General features: G+C 38.7%; 1 long non-coding RNA gene across 1 annotated transcript; it reads left to right on the top strand.

The window, feature by feature from the left end:
• The first annotated feature begins 496 nt into the window (after window positions 1-496).
• On the top strand, window positions 497-10,258 carry LOC118764065. Its single transcript, XR_004999853.1, has 4 exons — window positions 497-638; window positions 2,488-2,492; window positions 7,454-7,461; window positions 10,248-10,258. It is a non-coding gene; the product is annotated as an uncharacterized LOC118764065 (long non-coding RNA).
• The last annotated feature ends 9,261 nt before the right edge of the window (window positions 10,259-19,519 follow it).

Here is a 19,519-nt window from a genome sequence, read left to right as displayed (position 1 = left end):
TAGTTCCATGTCTGGCGAATGGCGACCACACCTGTTCACTGTCAAGGAAGCACTAGAGATGTCGTAGCCTCAGCGCATGTCTGCATATCATCAACCACGGCATACCCAGTCCACTACACAGCAGGTGCTAACAGAAGATAGACCGCCTGACTATTTGGACATGTTCCTTCTATAAGAAGCGGAAGAATATATACTGCAGTGTAATCAAAGGATGGCTAGGACAAGGCACGATGGTCAAATGATAGTAGATGACGGATGCAATATACGTGTTAGCCAACTCTGTCTGACCATTCAGGGCTAGCTTTCTCTCGGTCCGTTTCTGGGTGAGAGTTGTCACCCTGCTCATTACCTCGTCCAGTCTTTGTCCAGTCTTTGTCCAGACCCCCAAGCAATTTATCCAGTCCATCCGTCCAACACCCAATGACGCAGTTGGATAGCATGGACTTGCATAATTGGATAATAATAATAATAATAATAATAATGATAATATTTTTTATTATAAATGATCTTGACATTCTTTTTACTTTACATAAAATATTCCTTACATTCTACTGTTGTTTTATTGCCATTTATTTACAAGTATTATAAATTTTATGGGTAAAATATTTCTCTGGGAACGAATTACGGTTTATAACATTGTGACTTATGGGAAATTGTTACTCTGCATTATGAGTTATTGCTTTATGAGTGATCTCCTCTAGTAAGTTAACTCGTATACCGAGACATTACTATTATAATTATATACATGCAAGCGTCAGTGGTGTACATAATAGGGGAGCAAGGGGAGTAACCGCTCCTCACTTGAGCACATTTTTCAAAATTGGCAATTTTTATAAGATGTAACACCAGTGAGTAAAAAATTGTTTGGAATGTGTCAGGGCACCTTTTTTTTATGTTCCTGCTCCCGCTAACTTTAGAACCTGAGAAGTATAGCTTTGTTTTGTGTTGGTTCTTGCTTTGGCAAAATCAGAGAGAGGGAAATGATTTTGAGACTGACGAGGAAAGGGTATTTTTAGACCGGATAATACAAGTAGCATACCCGAGTAGCAAATAGAAGTGTTTAAGTGTTAAACCATTCGATCCACAATATGTACATCACAGCAGCGATCGAAGGTATGTTCAAACAGTACTGACTTATAGGGAGCTAAATAAAGGACACTGTTTTAAAAATTTATCTTTGATCTGTCACTTGTTTCAGTTATTAGACTGTGACCATGCTGGGGCAACACATTGAAGACTATTCAGTCGAACGAATCGAGCTCAGTATTTATTTTTTTATGCATGGTGCTTATTCTCGTGGTGTCTTTTGTTGAAGCACTAAGTTATGAGGACGTAATCACAACAACACCGGTTATCAAGTGATGGTGGGGAACTAACTCAGATACAAAGACACATCCACACCCACCCACACACACACATGACCTGCTTACTTTAGTTTCCACCTACCAAATCCATTCACAAGACTGTGTCTATAGTAGAGAACAGTTGCCCAAGGTGTCATGCAGTGGGACTGAAGTTCGGAACCATGTGGGAAGCAAACTCCTTACCACACAGCTACACCTGCGATGTTGGGTGGGGAGGCAGAGACACAAACATATATATATATATATATATATATATACACACACACATACATACGACGGACTTCTTTCAGTTTCCGTCTACCAAATCCACTCGCAAGGCTTTGGTCGGCCCGAGGCTATAGTAGAAGGCACTTACCCAAGGTGCCATGCTGTGGGACTGAACCCAGAACCATGTGGCTCGTAAGCAAGCTACTTACCATACAGCCACTCATACACACATACATGTTTTTAACAAAATGCATTAAATATGATACATCAATAATGTTTACGTCATTAGAGCTGATTCTAACCCAAAATTAGATGATATATGTATACACACACACACGCAATTTCCATGAACCAAATTCATTCATAAGGTATTGGCCAGCTCGGTGCTAAAGTTGAGGATATTTGTCCAAAATGCCACAAAGTTTGTCTGTCTCTCTGTCTCACACACACATACACGTCGGGCTACACCTGCATCAACGCTAGCACATGTACGCACACACATGATTAAATATATAACATAGCATCATACATAAAAACGGTCTGCTAAATCAAAAGAATTCACAAAGAGAAATCATTACACATGCAAACAAATATACAAAATTACATAAATACATATGTACATACACAAACGATCTAACATTTACACATTTATATTTCTACATGTATCAGAACAAACCTTTTCGGCTTAGTCACAATGTCAAAATTTCCATCACTGAGGAGACCAAATGAAGTTGAAACATCGGTGTTCTGAGCGAAGCTTTGTTTTTTTGTAACACGTAAGTCCCTTTGAGAAGTTATTATGAAACAAGATATTGCAGTTAATGTAATTCCATGTTTGTAAACATACTACAATTATTATACATTGTTATTAATATATGCCCCCTCCCCTGGATTTTCCCACCACACAGGGGAGAAGGGACAGTACCGCCCACTTTGGGAACTACTGCTGTAAATGATCATCATTCATTTTCATTCTATGTATGTATGTATGTATTTATTTGTGCATGTATGTATGTATGTGGCTTAATGGACAAGGCGTCTGACTTTGAATCAAAAGATAGTGAGTTCAAGGCTCATCGCGGTCGGTTGTCTTTTCAAAGCAGTGTCCCAGCATGGTCACAGTTTAATGACTCGAACAACTAAAGGAATATGTATGTATATATTTCAATACGGAGCAAATAATTCACGACAAAAATAAATCAGGAAGATATTGACTTATTATCTCATGTAATAATTTAAAAAGGATAACAACAGAATCAATAATATAGGCGATTGCAGGCTCCCACAAAAAGCATTAAATAGCTGAAGGATTAAAGTTAATCCAAGGACATATTAAGTATGTCTACTTGCTGGAAATAACAGTCAAAACTTATTTAAATCACTAAAGTACACTGATAATAACTACAGAAATCAACCTTCCGAAGGCAAACGGGCTAAGACAATCTCCCAGCATACATTCAAACATTTGGATTCACGTGGATTGTTGTCTTAGCTCCTTCGTCTTCGGATAGCGATTTAAATAAGATTTTTAATATATATATATATATACATACATATATAGTTAATCCAAATATGAAAAGACAATGAGAAAACACAACAACGCGAGGACGTGGAACAAGTATAGTATTACTGGACGCTCAGGAAAGAAGGAGGGTTTAATGTTTCGAGCGGAGCTCTTTGTCAGAAACATAGGAAAAGGAAAGATCTAAAGAAGGGAAGACGGAGGAAAAAAATCACCAACGGTACACACGCGGTCACATTTTGAATATATATATATATAGTGAATCCAAACAAAGAAGAACAAACAAGAAAAAACAATAACGTGAGGACGTGATACAAGTACTGTATTATCAGACGGTCAGGAAAGAAAGGAAATAGGATTTAACATTTCGAGCCAAGCTCTTCTTCAGAAATAGTGGAAAGTCCAGAGGAAGGGAAGACGGAGAAAGAAAATCGCCAACGATTATATATATATAACGGGAAGCTTTATGAAAATAGACAAAAGGCGAAGGCAGGTGGAATACAAGCAAACAATTGTTATTAATATATGTCCCCTCCCCTGGATTTTTCTACCACCCTGGGGGAAGGGACAGTACCGCCCACTTTGGGAACCACTGCTGTAAATGCTCTTCTTCAGAAATAGAGGAAAGTCCAGAGGAAGGGAAGACGGAGAAAGAAAATCGCCAACGATTATATATATATATAACGGGAAGCTTTATGAAAATAGACAAAAGGCGAAGGCAGGTGGAATACAAACAAACAATTGTATTAGTATGGCGCTCAGGAATATAAATAAAACAAGTCTTTTACGTTTCGAGCCTATGCTCTTCAACAGAAAGATACACAGAAAAGAAACATAGAAAGAAACAAGGAGAGAAAAAAATGTGTGCAGAGGCTAGCGAATCAACATGGCGATCTGATTTCGGCCAGAAGTCAAAGATCAAACGTGAGACGCAAGAGCGAAATTAGGGGAGATAATAGGGTTAAATGACCTCGCCTCAACATAAGAGTGTGTGTGTGTATGAGAGAGTATGTAGTGCGTATGAGAGGTCTGGACATGTGTATGTATATATGATGTGATGTGTAAAGTCTCATGGTGTAGTGTAGAGAGAGGAGATGAGGAGGAGAGGGGTAGAGGGGGTGGTAAGGGGGAGAGAGGGGAGGGGGAGATGAGATGAGGGGGAGAAGGAAAGAGGAGAAGAGGAGGGGGAAGGGGGAAAAGGAAGGAGAGGAGAGGAGGAGGGAGGATAGAGGGAGAGGGGGAGAGAGAGAAGGGGAGTGAGGGAGCAGAGAGAAAGAGGGAAGGGGAAGAAGGGAAGAGGAGTAGGGGTGAAAGGATGAAGGACTGAAGAGAAGTAGGGGTCGGGGGAGGTTAGATGAGGAGGGGGGAGAGGGGGGTTAGATGAGGGGGGGGGGGGGGAGAGTTGGGACCAAATGGCGTAAAAGAGCGAAGGAAGAAATCAAGGGTTGAAAGGTATTGGTGTCAGGAAGACCCAAAATGTATCAGGCAAACGCTAAGTGCTATGGACAGACCATGGTTAAGCTCCAGGCTCGAAAATGATACGAGTGAGGGGGTTCAACGTGGGTCATGTATTAGCATGCATACACGCACAGAAAGTATCTTATATAGACGCGACTGAAGGCAACGCTGATGGCAGTTAGTTTTATTATGAGAACTTGACTTGCTTCCTGGAGCAAAATTCTAAACGGAAAGAAAGAATATCGAAAACTATCTTTTGTTTCGTATTCTTATGAGACATTCATCAAATAGCTTGCGTGACTTCAGACAAGGGGGAATTACTCTTGAACGACTCAAGGGAAATTACTGCCATACAAAGGCTGTGTATATGACATGGGTTTGACTGACACAAGCTTCGACTTTTCTTTCAGAAAATAGATTACGGCCATGCTGGAGCAACACCTTATAGATTTAGTCAAGCAAATCATCCCACCTACTGTACTTATTTACAGGATGTCAGGAAACCATCACCAATTGTCAAGCGGTAGCGGAGCGAACACAAACACAAAGACACATCAATACACACATACATGCATACACACGTACATACATACACATACATACAGACACGTACATACACACATTCATCCAGACAAAAATACATACGCACATACTATCTATACTCTTAATTGTTTCAGTCATTTGACAGTGGCCATGCTGGAGCACCGCCTTTAGTCGAACAAATTGATCCCAAGACTTATTCTTTGTAAGCCTAGTACTTATTCTATCGGCCTCTTTTACCGAATCGCTAAGTTACGGGGACGTAAACACTAGCATCGGTTGTCAAGCGATGTTGGGTGGGGAGGCAGAGACACAAACATATATATATATATATATGACATATATATATATGATATAATCATATTTAATAATAGAGTTTATTATAAGTAAATTATTATTTTATATCATATATATTATTTATATCTTAAAAATATTGATTATATTTTAGATATTTAAACAACCTGATGAATGACTGCGACTCAAAAATTTGAAGACAGCAGGCAGGAAACGATCGTAGTGGGATATTAATTATATTTTTTGATAATTTTGTTACATATTTAAATAATATAAATTAATCATATGTATTGGCTTAAGTCTTTCATTGTTTGATTTGCCTAATAGTGGTTTTGTCTCTAATTTAATATAATATAATATAATATATATATATATATATATATATATATATATATAATATATATATATATATATATATATATACACATACATACACACACACATACGACGGGCTTCTTTCAGTTTCTGTCAACCAAATCCACTCGCAAGGCTTTGGTCGGCCCGAGGCTATAGTAGAAGACACTTGCCCAAGGTGTCACGCAGTGGAACTGAACCCAGAACCATGTGGCTCGTAAGCAAGCTACTTACCACACAGCCACTCATACACACATACATGTTTTTAACAAAATGCATTAAATATGATACATCAATAATGTTTACGTCATTAGAGCTGATTCTAACCCAAACTTAGATGATATATGTATACACACACACACGCAATTTCCATGAACCAAATTCATTCACAAGGTATTGGCCAGCTTGGTGCTAAAGTTGAGGATATTTGTCCAAAATGCCACAAAGTTTGTCTGTCTCTCTGTCTCGCACACACACGACGGGCTTCCATATGATTTCGGTAGTGAACGGGAATAGATCGATTTGTTGTACAAGCATGTAGTAGCTCGAGATAAAAAAAAATATCTCGATGGTACACTTACTCCATCAGGATAACCTACATACAATCGGAATGACCTTTACACAGTCCGAATCTGACTGGATCAGGGATGGAGAAGAGAAGCGAGGAGAAAAGGTGGGGGAAAAAATGAAAGGAGAGGAAGAATAGAAAGAGAAGAAACGAAAAGCAGATAAGGTAAAAGGGGAGAGAGAGAGAGAGAAAGGGGCGGGTGATAGAGAAAAGGACAGTATGAGGTGAGAGGCGGAGAAATCAAAAAAGAAATTTATGCCTGGTTATGACGTTGTTGTTTGATATGTTATTTTGTTATCATAAATGAGGATTGTCCGAAGATTCATGATTAGATAGGCACAAACGAAAGCTAACTGGTAAGGAATTTGCCTCTCAGCTGCATGGTTCCGGGTTCAGTCCTTCTGCGCGGCATTTTGGGCAAGTGCCTTCTTTTTACAGTTCTCGTTTGACCTAAGCTTTGTGAGTGAATTTGATAGACGGAAACTGAAAGAAGCCCGTTGCGGCTTAGTGGTTAGAGCATTCGGCTCGCAATCGTAATGTCGTGAGTTCAATTCCTGGTGGTGTGTTATGTCCTTTAACAATACTCTTTATTTCACGTTGTGTGTGTGTGTGTGTGTAAAAACTAACACTTCCTTTTTCCTAGCTGAGATTCGAAACCGAATCTAAGGATTCTCTCTCGTCTGATCCACTACTGACCAAACAGAAGTAAAAGAAATTTCTTTGTCCTGTTAAAAAAAATGATCGATGATTTTCCTTCGACCTCAGCCGTGCCATTTAAGGTTCAAGTGGACAAGAGGTGACCTACATACGTAGGAATTTCTCCTGTGATATGTCAGTCCTTCTAGCCGTCACGACCATTATAAATACTGCAATCCGTCAAGGGACGGCCAGCAAGTAACTTCGCCAGTTAAGCAGGCAACACAGAAACATATTCAGCATGAACGACCCAACACAGTAACAGACGAGCGAGAATCCTTCGATTCAGTTTCAGATCTTAGCTCGGAAAAAGTGTTAGTTTTTACATATATATATAAGCACATGTTATAGAATAAAGGTATAAACAGTGGAGATCGATAAAATATAAGTTGATAAATATTCCTAATGGTTAAAGCAGATGCTGGTTAAGTCCAAATTATTGGCATCAAGTGAAACTAGTCGTCGTAGAATCGTGCAAGGAGGAAGAAAGTATGCAGATTATTTCTTACAGCTGTTTCAAGAATAGTTGCTCAGATGACGTACTTCCCTGAAAGCAATCGCCCGCCAACATTATAGTTGCGATCTATTCCATCATCAGAGGAATATACGTGTAAATGTGTGTGTGTGGCTTAGTGGTAAATGTGTCGCACACATGATCGTAAAATTGTGTTTCGATTCCTGGACCGTGCGATGCATTGTGTTCTAGAGAAATAACACTTCGTTTTCTGTTATTTTTATCTTTTACTTGTTTTAGTCACTAAACTTTTAGATGGTTGTTTGAATCAGGATTGACTCCTTCAGAAGGCTGTAATATCATTTGATAGGAACACGGTACAAAGAAATACATAGAACAAGGTTGTAACCTTAAATACCTTTAATGTCGATGACGAGGCCATGATCTTCTCCTGTGCGTTACCCCCTGTCTGCTAGTCACCACGTGTCGTAAGAGAGCCAACTAGACCATGTCCTTGCTCTACGACGTCTCAAAAGAGCTAGAGATGAGTGTCTGAACCTTAATGTTGCATGTGCCCGCTATTGGCGAGCTAATTAGGCAGCCGCCATCAGGGAGGTAACTGCAGCCATGCTAGGCCACCATCTGGAAGGTATTCAGTTGATCAAATCGACACCAGTATATTTTTTAAAGTCCGAATCGCTCAGTTACCGGGACGTAAACAAACGAATACTCGTTGACAGGAAGTGACATGGAAAACACTCACACAAATATTTGTACCATGGAGTTCCACATGGTTTCTGTCTTCTAAATTCACTCACCATTAATTGTCCTGAGGCACTTGTTGAAAGTGCCATGCAGTGGGGTTGAACCCAAAGCCACATGATTGCAAAGCGAGCTTCTTAACCACACAACCAAACTTGTGCCGCTATGAGTAACTTCTATCTTTCATTTGTTTCCGACATTAGGCTGCGGCCATACTGGGGCGCCGCTTTGAAGAATTCTTCAGTACATTTAAAAGCCTGGTACTTATTCTACTGGTATCTTTTGCCGAACCACTAGGTTACGGTGGGGTAAACACACCAACACTTTATTATCAAAGGAATTTCCCTCACAGAACGAACAACGAAAGAAAGTTATTGATATAGCATCAAATATTCTTTTTTACTCTAGGTACAAAGCCCAAAATGTTTTGGGAGGGGGCCAGTCGATTAGATCAACCCCAGTACGCAACTGGTACTTAATTTTTCGGCCTCGAAAGGATGAAAGGCAAAGTTGACCTCGTCAGAATTTGAACTCAGAACGTAAAGACAGACAAAATATTTATTTCTTTACTACCTACAAGGGGCTAAACACAGAGAGGACAAACAAGGACAGACAAACGGATTAAGTCGGTTACATCGACCTAAATGCAACTGGTACTTAATTTATCGACCCCGAAAGGATAAAAAGGTAAAGTCGACCTGGGCGGAATTTGAACTCTGAACGTAACGGCAGACGAAATACGGCTACGCATTTCGCCCGGCGTGCTAACGTTTCTGCCAGCTTGCCGCCTTAAATAGCATCAAATATTACAAAATAAAAAATGAAAGACATTAATTTTATTGTCATATTCAATTGCCTGTGATGAACCATGCGATTTAAATAATACTGAATAAGTCGCTTTATTATGTAGATATATTACGGCAGTGAGCTGGTAGAATCATTAGCACGCCGGACAAAATGCTTTGACACGTCATCAAATCTTAACGTTCTGAGTTCAAATTCCACGAAGGTCAACTTTGTCTTTCACCCTTTCGGGGTCGATGTGATCGATAATCCCACCTCCCCCCAAATTGCAAGTCTCGTGATAACAGCAGGAAGGATTATTATGTAAATATAGGACGTCGGACAAAATGTTTAGCGGCATTTCCTCTACCTTTATGATTTGAGTTCAAATTCCACTGAGGTCAACTTTGCTTTTCATCTATTTCGTGGTTGATAAAATAAGTACCAGGCTTTCAGCGTATAGTTGAAAGAACTATTATGTAGAGGCGGCGAGCTGGCAGAAACGTTAGCACGCCGGGCGAAATGCCTAGTGGTATTTCGTCTGCCGCTACGTTCTGAGTTCAAATTTCGCCGAGGTCGACTTTGCCTTTCATCCTTTCGGGTTCGATAAATTAAGTACCAGTTACGTACTGGGGTCGATATAATCGACTTAATCCGTTTGTCTGTTATTGTTTGTCCTATCTGTGTTTAGCCCCTTGTGGGTAGTAAAGAAATAGGTATTAACCATGTTGAAGGCAGCGAGCTGGCAGAAATGTTATTGTGTCATAACTGATCAGTCAAAGATAACCTTTATCGTGAAGTGGACCACACGAGACATGATTCATCGTCGGGCGAGTTGCACTACTATAATTTTTTTTTTTTTTATCCAAGTAAATTTCCCACTGGCGTGTCATTCAAAGGGTCTCGCTGTCAATAGTTCGCCCATGAATACAGAGTCCGCAAAAAAAAAAAAAAAAGTGGCTGTGTGGTAAGTAAACAACGTGGTTCCAGGTTCAGTTTCACTGCGTGACACCTTGGGCAAGTGTCTTCTACTATAGCCTCGGGCCGACCAAAACCCTGTGAGTGGATTTGGTAGATGGAAACTGAAAGAAGCCCGTCGTATATATGTATATATATATGTGTGTGTATGTATACGTTTGTGTGTCTGTGTTTGTCCTCCTAACATCGCTTGACAACCGATGCTGGTGTGTTTGCGCCCCCGTAACTTAGCGGTTGGGCAAAAGAGACTGATATTATAAGTACTAGGCTTACAAAGAATAAGTCCTGGGTCGATTTGATCGACTAAAGGCGGTACTCCAGCATGGCCGCAGTAAAATGACTGAAACAAGTAAAAGAGTAATATATACACACTTGAGGAAAAAAAATTGTATAAACATTTTAATTCAGTGTTATTTTAATTTATTCAGTGTTATCACAATTTGATATATTCACAGAGTTACAAATTATGTATTTACACATATTTTTCTTTCCTAAAGTGTGTAAACATTTTTTTCTGTCGGACTCTGTATATTCTTTACAGCAGTAGTTCTTAACCGTGGTCCATATAAGACTTTTGGGGGTCCATGTAACAAAATAGTAAATTGGGGATCCGCAATAGTATTTTAAGGGACCCTGAAAAGATATGGTGTTTTGGTATGTATTGCAAGAAACAGCTAGGTTTCTTTCTCTAACATTTTACGTAATTCAGCCTACACCATGCGTGAAAAACAAAATAGGAATTTGGAAAGAAGTTCCCATTAAACTAGTTTTTAAACATCGAATCGCTAAAGGGACCCACCAGAATAAAATAATAATCAAAGGGTGTCCATAGTTAAAAAAATGGTTGAGAAACTGGCAAGACTTCCGCTAGTCCCAGCCCCCCAAACTACTCTTAAAAAAATTTTTTTCTTCGATACAGCTCCCACTTTTCGGCTACAGGGAATACGAATCTGCAAAAAAAAAAAAAAAAAACCTTCGACATTTCTAAATTACTACCCCCCACTCCCATTTCCTTCATTTTCAACTTCTTTCAGAATTTTTTCCCCAAAAATTTGCGGAAAAATACGGAGATTATGATTCTGAAAAAAATTTCCAAAATTCTTTGTAAAAAAATTTTTTTTTAAAGAATTTATTTTTTTCTAAATATGCGGAAAAATACGGACATCATGATTCAGACAAAAATTTCAAAACATTTCTGTACTTACGGTTACGGTTTTAGGGTTAGGGTTTTAAAGTTAGTGTCGGGGGGGCGGGGAAGTCAAAATTGAAGAAGTTGGGCATTTCACAATGCCGATTTTTGGGCAATTTTCCGGAACCTCCGTATCCGAAAACGAGGATCTTTGGCAACAAAAATTACAAAAACACTAATTTGGGAGAAAAGGGGGGGGGGGCAAAGTCTTTCTGAGAAATTCTGTTCTACAGGAAAAGGTGGAGATGATCAAGAAAATAAATATACGACAGAGGAAGATTCACTGCTGAGGGCCACGACTTCGGTGTCGAGGAATCTAACATATGCTCCATTTATAAAGTACGTGGAGATGAATAATTTATTACCGTTTCACGTATCCCTGATTTGGTTTTGGAACCGCATCCCCATGGTAAATGAAGATGGGTGTAATAAATAAAACAAGTGTTAAAAACTATTAGCAGTAATGATAACGGAGACGCAATGGCCCAGTGGTTAGGGCAGCGGACTCGCGGTTGGAGGACCGCGGTTTCGATTCCCAGACCGGGCGTTGTGTGTGTTTATTGAATGAAAACACCTAAAGCTCCACGAAGCTCCGGCAGGGGGGTGGGGTGGCGGCCCCTGTTGTACTCTTTCGCCCCAACTTTCTCTCACTCTTTCTTCCTGTTTCTTGAGTAACACTGCGACGGACTGGTGTCCCGTCCAGCTTGGGGAGAACACATACACCATAGAAACCGGGCCCATGAGCCTGGCTAGGCTTGAATAAGGGCGAAAAGTAAAAGGAATGATAATAGCTATCGTGAACAAGATGATTCCCATTTGTTGGAAAAAGTTGTAACTGATTGTGAACGCGCTTATGCAAAAAAATCTTCAAAGAAAAGGAAATATATCCGTTCAGTTCAGAGTTTTAACATCTATAAGTAAATTTAACAGCATTTGAAAATAATACACTGAAAACGATCAGCTAAATAATTTCCACCCATCACAGAAATGTACAGGGAAGCAGAAACTACGAATTTAGTAAAAGATTTTGGGTCTTTTTGAAAAGAAAAATCTACAAGATCAATAGTTCTCAATCGGCATCAATATGACCACTAAGGATCCATAGAAAATTTTGGGGCAACCACTCAACGAAACAGTAAATTAGTGATCCTCTCAACGAAATAGTAAATTGGGGATCCACTCAACGAAATAATAGGGGATCCATTCAACGAAATAGTAAATTGGGGATCCACACAACAAAATAGTAAATAAGAGATCCACTCAATGAATTAGTAAATAGGGGATCCACTCAACGAAATAAGGGATCCATTGAACGAAATAGTAAATTGGGGATCCACTCAACGAAATAGTAAATTGGGGATCCACACAACAAAATAGTAAATAAGGGATCCACTCAAAGAATTAGTAAATAGGGGATCCACTCAACGAAATAGTAAATTGGGGATTCACAATGTTTTAAGGGCCCTTGAAAAACATGTTACTTTAGATGTATAGGTATGTAAGAAAACAGCCAGGTTTCTTGAACATTTTACATACACTGGCCAAAACAATTTGAAGGCCAATGATGACCATGATGTGTGAAAGAGAGAGAGACAGACAGAGTGAGTGAAGGGGTGTGTTGTCATTCATACGTACATACATCAATACAAATGCGTACATCTTTTTTGTATGTACGTGTGCATATGTGTATGTGTGACAGAGAGTGTATATGTGAATGAGTGAGTGAACGTGTGTGTTCTCATGTATGTGTAAGTGGAACACACACTCTCTCTCACACATACACACACGTTCATTACCATTACATGTTCATACATCTTTCACTGTGTCTTCTCTTTCACTTTAAAACAAAAGTAACAGGTGACTTTCTGGATAGAAATTGTTAAGAAAATGTTCAAGAAACCTGGCTGTTTCTTATATACCTATACATATAAAGTAACATGTTTTTCAAGGGCCCTTAAAACATTGTGAATCCCCAATTTACTATTTCGTTGAGTGGATCCCCTATTTACTAATTCTTTGAGTGGATCCCTTATTTACTATTTCGTTGTGTGGATCCCCAATTTATTATTTCGTTGAGTGGATCCCCAATTTACTATTTCGTTGAGAGGATCACTAATTTACTATCTCGTTGAGTGGTTCCCCTAAAATTTTCTATGGATCTTTAGTGGTCATATTGAGAACTATTGATCTTGTAGATTTTTCTTTTCAAAAAGTCCCAAAACCTTCTACTAAATTCGTAGTTTCTGCTTCCCTGTACATTTCTGAGATGGGTAGATATTATTTAGCTGATAGTTTTCAGTGTCTTATTTTCAAATGCCATTAAATTACTCGTAGATGTCCCTTAACTGAATGGATATATTTCCTTTTCTTCTACTCACGTAAATTGATTATTATTGTTTGGATAGTTCCAGTTAAATAACTCCAGAAGTTAGTTTAAATATATATACATGCTTAAGTACCGTGAATTCCCATTCTACAAACTGGCAAACAATTCCGTGAATACTTTACCTGGCAAGGCTGGGTACTAAGTCTAGTAAAATTATATAATTGTGACAAATTTGTTTTTTTGTTTTTTTTTAGCATGAACTCGTTTAGAAACATAATTCCATCAATTTTCTATCGGATTCAAATCCGGGCTATGCGGAGGCCACTCAATAACCGTCATATTGCGCTCAAAAAATATTGTAAAAACTTAACTGGCCTTGTGAACGAAGCAATTGTCCTGCTGGCTAAGAGAGCCCGGTGGTATATGATTATTTAAATATGGCGGGACATGACCAGCTTCCGCCCGCCCCCGCCGCCAAACCACCCGTTAAAAATTTTTTTTCGACACAAACCCCACTTTTCGGCAACGGAGAATACGAATCTGCAAAAAAAAAAAAAATTGGCAAAAATCGGTATTTTTAAATTACCACCCCCACCCCCATTTCCTTCATTTTAAAACTTTTTTCAGAATTTTTTTTTTTTAAATATGCGGAAAAATATGGAGATTATGATTCTGAAAAAAATTTCCTAAAATTCTTGTGACATTTTTTTTTTAAGAATTTTTTTTTCTAAATATGTAGAAAAATACGGACATTATGATTCGGACAAAAGTTTCAAAACATTTCTATAGTTACGGTTAGGGTTAGTGTTGGGGGAAAAAGGTTAAAATTGAAGGATTGGGAGGGGGGGATTTAACAATGCCGATTTTTAGCAATTTTCCGGAACCTCCGTATTCGCATACGGGGATTTTTGGCAAAAAAAAAAAAAACAAAAAAAAATTTAATTAACAAATTTGGGAGAAAATGGGTTGGGGATGGTCGGAAGTCTTTCCCAGCACATTTTCATTTACTAATTGCAGATAGCCTACACTGTTCAGTCTACCATCAAGCTTACAATTGGATCAACACCCAAATTCCTGAACACGGCTAACACCATTACCCCTCCCCCCACCGCTCGCTTGCGCCGTTTTCTTTACATACTTAAGACGGAATTCTTCGGTTGGATGGCGTCTAACATAAGTCTTTCGGTCTGATCCAAAGATCCTGAAGTAGGATTCGTCGCTCCAAAAAACTTGGGATCAGTCTTCGACCGTCCATTCAATATGGCTTTTAGCAAGCTTGGTCCCCTTCCGCAGGTTCGTCTCAGAAATTATCGGCTTCTTTCGAGCGATCCGGCCGAACAGTCCAAATTCTTTTAGGCGGTTTCTGACAGTTTGTGGTGTAAAGCTGATGTCCAATAATCAGATAATTGCTTGCAAATGTCCACTGCTGTTAGCATTCGGTTGTCTTCAAAGAGCCTATGAATTCGCCGATCCATCTTTATTGTTGTTTTTCTCGGAGCGCCCGTTCTTTGCCGATCTTTGTATTGGCCAGTGGCTTGGTAAAACTTCCAAGCTTGAAAACTCAAGCCGTTTTGCTGCATCCTAATTGCTTGCTAATGTTCATGAAGGATACATTTTTCTGATGAAGCAACACGGCCTTTGATCTAGTAACTGGGCTGATACTACAACGCTTTCCTATTGCGAAAATAATGGGTAACAATGCTCGATTAATAAACAAAACAGTACCGTACAACCAGCCATATGACCACACATTTGGTTTATTAATTTGCATAATCTTGGTACGGTCTTAAACGTATTTTGCCGACAATTTCAAGTCATTTGAATTAACTGCGCATTAAAATTATTCGAACTGTAGATTTGTTTCCTAGAAGTGTAAAGAGAACAGGAATTTATGTCCGTTATGAGAGTCTGCCGAATGTTGTTGAACAGGAGGAATTGATGGAGCTCATAACAGACGAGAGATTTAAAAAAAAAAAAAGAGACTATAAACTGTATAAAAGAACAGTAAAATGAAACTACGAGCTTTGGGAGGCTCGTAAGCCATTCCATTCTATTCATTATAAATATTCCATTTCATAATTATTCATCGCTATATGTTTTGTGTTGTCTGTCCGTGTTTGTCCCCTTCTATTTTGGGCCTTGTGGCTAATAAAAAAATCATTAAATTATTCGAACTGTAGAAAGATATACAACGCCTATATCATTAAAAAGAGAAAAAAATTCTACATAGACTGTTAAAAGTAAAATAATTTTATACAATTTTGTTAAAAATGTATTAATGAAAGAATAGAACAGTCAGCGTCGGTCTTAATCTTATTTTGGCCAGTGCAGTTCAACCTACACAAGTTAACGGGCGGAAAACAAGATAGGAATTTTGAAAGAAGTTTCTATAAAACTTATAAAACAGGCGCAGGAGTGGCTGTGTCGTAAGTAGCTTGCTAACCAACCACATGGTTCCGGGTTCAGTCCCACTGCGTGGCATCTTGGGCAAGTGTCTTCTGCTATAGCCCCGGGCCGACCAATGCCTTGTGAGTGGATTTGGTAGACGGAAACTGAAAGAAGCCTGTCGTATATATGTATATATATGCATGTGTGTGTGTCTGTGTTTGTCCCCCTAGCATTGCTTGACAACCGATGCTGGTGTGTTTACGTCCCCGTCACTTAGCGGTTCGGCAAAAGAGACCGATAGAATAAGTACTGGGCTTACAAAGAATAAGTCCCGGGGTCGATTTGCTCGACTAAAGGTGGTGCTCCAGCATGGCCGCAGTCAAATGACTGAAACAAGTAAAAGAGAAAGAGAAAGAGAAAAGAGAAAAACTATTTTAAGACATCGAATGACTAATCAAACAGTAATCAAAGAGGGCCATAGATAAAATGGTTGGGATCTTTTCGGGTTGAACGGCAGTTTTTTCTAGCAGTGTCATATGAAATTGTCACCCATAATTATGACCCTAGTATCGATCTATTGCATTTCAATCTGTTTTAGGGTTAGGGGTGGGGGGAAGGGTCTCTTTTTTTTCTTCACAAATGTAAATAAACCCAATCTGTTTCTTAAACGAGGGACATATTCATACGGCACAGAATGCTTTTTAACTCAATAGACGTCAGTGATTGGTTGAAATTGCAGAAATTGAAGAAAAAACAACAACAAATATCTTACAAACTATAGAATTTTCTCAGCCAAGGGAAAAAGATGTTTTATAAACACATTCTACCAGTATACGAAGTTAAAAATTTTTTAGTTACCTAGAAATTATGTTAAAAACTGCCGTTCAAACCGAAAAGATCCAATGGTTGAGAACGCCTGTACTAGAGTGTTCCATGTAGTTAGTGGCATAGCTAGAGAGTGTGCTGTCCGGGGGAAGCCCCTCAGTCTACCGACGCTTCCCGTCAATGTGCAGGCTTACAAAATACACCCAAGAATGCCACCATCATAAAGGCTTCGCCTGGAGAAGACTTTCCCCCATCACCCCGGTTACGCTTTTGCACATAGCAACATTTGACACTGAAATATCAGAAATATATGTTTGTTTTTCAAGAGATTAAGTCTGTCTGACCTTGAGATGGAAATAGTACGTGTAACTGATAAGCAGCGAAGAATAACTAGAAAATATCGACCGTCAGAGTGCCAAACTCGCAGAAAACCATAAGTGGACCGAAATTCAAGCAATTTCAATGCCAGACAAAGAACTGATATTTAATAACTTGGAATTCAACTCTGGTTAACCATCTAATAGATAATTTACAGTATTATATCGAACATCTTTCCAGTTTTGTTGTCTGCCGTTTTGTGATCATGAAACGAAAGATCGACTCCCAACTGTGATTTTCTTTTATTTTGTATGTATGTATGTATGTATGTATGTATGTATGTATGTATGTATGTATGTATGTATGTATGTATGTGTGGTCTCTCTCTCTCTCTCTCTCTCTCTCTCTATCTATCATCCATACATCCAGCCACCCAGCCATCTGTTTAGGTTCGTGATATCAACAATGTTTACATAAATATACATATATAAACGTTGATGTCATATACTTAATGTTTTGTTTAAATGCTTTTCAGCTGCGGTATTTTCTCCAAGGAAATGAATGTATGTATGTACGTATGTATGTATGTATGTATGTGTGTGTGTGTGTGTGTGTGTGTGTGTGTGTGTGTGTGTGTGTGTGTGTGTGTGTGTGTGTGTGTATGTGTGTGTACATACATACACATACATACAGTATATTGATCAGTGCGTTGTACGAAAATCAAGGTCTGAGTCAGTTATGAAACTTTACAATTACGTGTGTGCGCGCGCACTCAAGTGAAAACAATTATATACATTATAAAACTTCCTCATTTTGGACGTATACACAGACAAGAACGTCCGTATACACGCACGAACGCACACACACACGTACGTACACAAAGTGCCTGCAATATAAGAACCATTCAACAATGTTGAGCTTACGTAACTCTTCGCAACATTTCGTGTTTTGATTCGTCCGGACCGATACGTTATGTGCTAAAAATAATTTACTTTGGATTTTTTAGTAGAAATTTTACAAAGAAGTTTAAAACAAATACCCGACAAATTATTTAAAAATAAAAGTGAATTAAAAATATATTGCATTCTTGTACGAGAAGTTTTTACTTTTTAATATGAATCATATATTTCTTTAATAACAGCTATTTCATTAAAGTTGCTATATCTATAATTACTTTAAAACTGGCTTTGTTTTCGATGTGAATTCTTTTTGTTCAGACCCAAAATAAAGCTTGATAGAGCAGATCAAAAGATGACCCAGCCATAGGGTAATTCTAGACCACATAATACAATGTGGCCGCATTTTTAAGAAACCAGAGTAGGATATTGAACTTTCGTTGGGTCTGTCTGTCCATTGTCGTTTAGCCAAAGGTCTGTCCCCAACAACAAGACCTATTAGCAAAGGTGTTCCAAATGTGACCCCTGCTATCTATAATTACTTTAAAACTGGCTTTGTTTTCGATGTGAATTTTGTTGTTCAGACCCAAAATAAAGCTTGATAGAGCAGATCAAAAGATGACCCAGCCATAGGGTAATTCTAGACCACATAATACAATGTGGCCGCATTTTTAAGAAACCAGAGTAGGATATTGAACTTTCGTTGGGTCTGTCTGTCCATTGTCGTTTAGCCAAAGGTCTGTCCCCAACAACAAGACCTATTAGCAAAGGTGTTCCAAATGTGACCCCTGCTATCTATAATTACTTTAAAACTGGCTTTGTTTTCGATGTGAATTTTGTTGTTCAGACCCAAAATAAAGCTTGATAGAGCAGATCAAAAGATGACCCAGCCATAGGTAAATTCTAGACCACATAATACAATGTGGCCGCATTTTTAAGAAACCAGGGCAGGATATTGAACTTTCGTTGGGTCTGTCTGTCCATTGTTGTTTAGCCAAAGGTCTGTCCCCAACAACAAGACCTATTAGCAAAGGTGTTCCAAATGTGACCCCTGCTATCTATAATTACTTTAAAACTGGCTTTGTTTTCGATGTGAATTTTGTTGTTCAGACCCAAAATAAAGCTTGATAGAGCAGATCAAAAGATGACCCAGCCATAGGGTAATTCTAGACCACATAATACAATGTGGCCGCATTTTTAAGAAACCAGGGCAGGATATTGAACTTTCGTTGGTTCTGTCTGTCCATTGTCGTTTAGCCAAAGGTCTGTCCCCAACAACAAGACCTATTAGCAAAGATGTCCGAATGTGACCCCTGCTATCTTATTATAAGGCCTAGTGTATCTAGTGCTATATCATTCGATGTGTCCTTTTTTTTTCGTTTTTGTTAATGCAACGGAGGTGAAATTCGGAGAGATTCAGCTTTTGTTTCTAGCAGGTCAGGTCAAGCGCCTTCGTCCATGTGAACGTTATATCGTTGCTGATGATAGCGTTAATTCCATTAAGTATATACTAAGACACTCCTAAGTCAGGACTAATTGCAATTATTTATTTATTTATCTGGCAAATAAACAACTCCGCCAAATTGTTTGTTTTGAT

The sequence above is a fragment of the Octopus sinensis genome, linkage group LG7 (genome assembly GCF_006345805.1).
Source record: "Octopus sinensis linkage group LG7, ASM634580v1, whole genome shotgun sequence".
Taxonomy (NCBI): Eukaryota; Metazoa; Mollusca; class Cephalopoda; order Octopoda; family Octopodidae; genus Octopus; species Octopus sinensis.
Note: the sequence above shows the minus strand (reverse complement) of the source record. Positions and strands in the feature narration are given on the sequence as shown.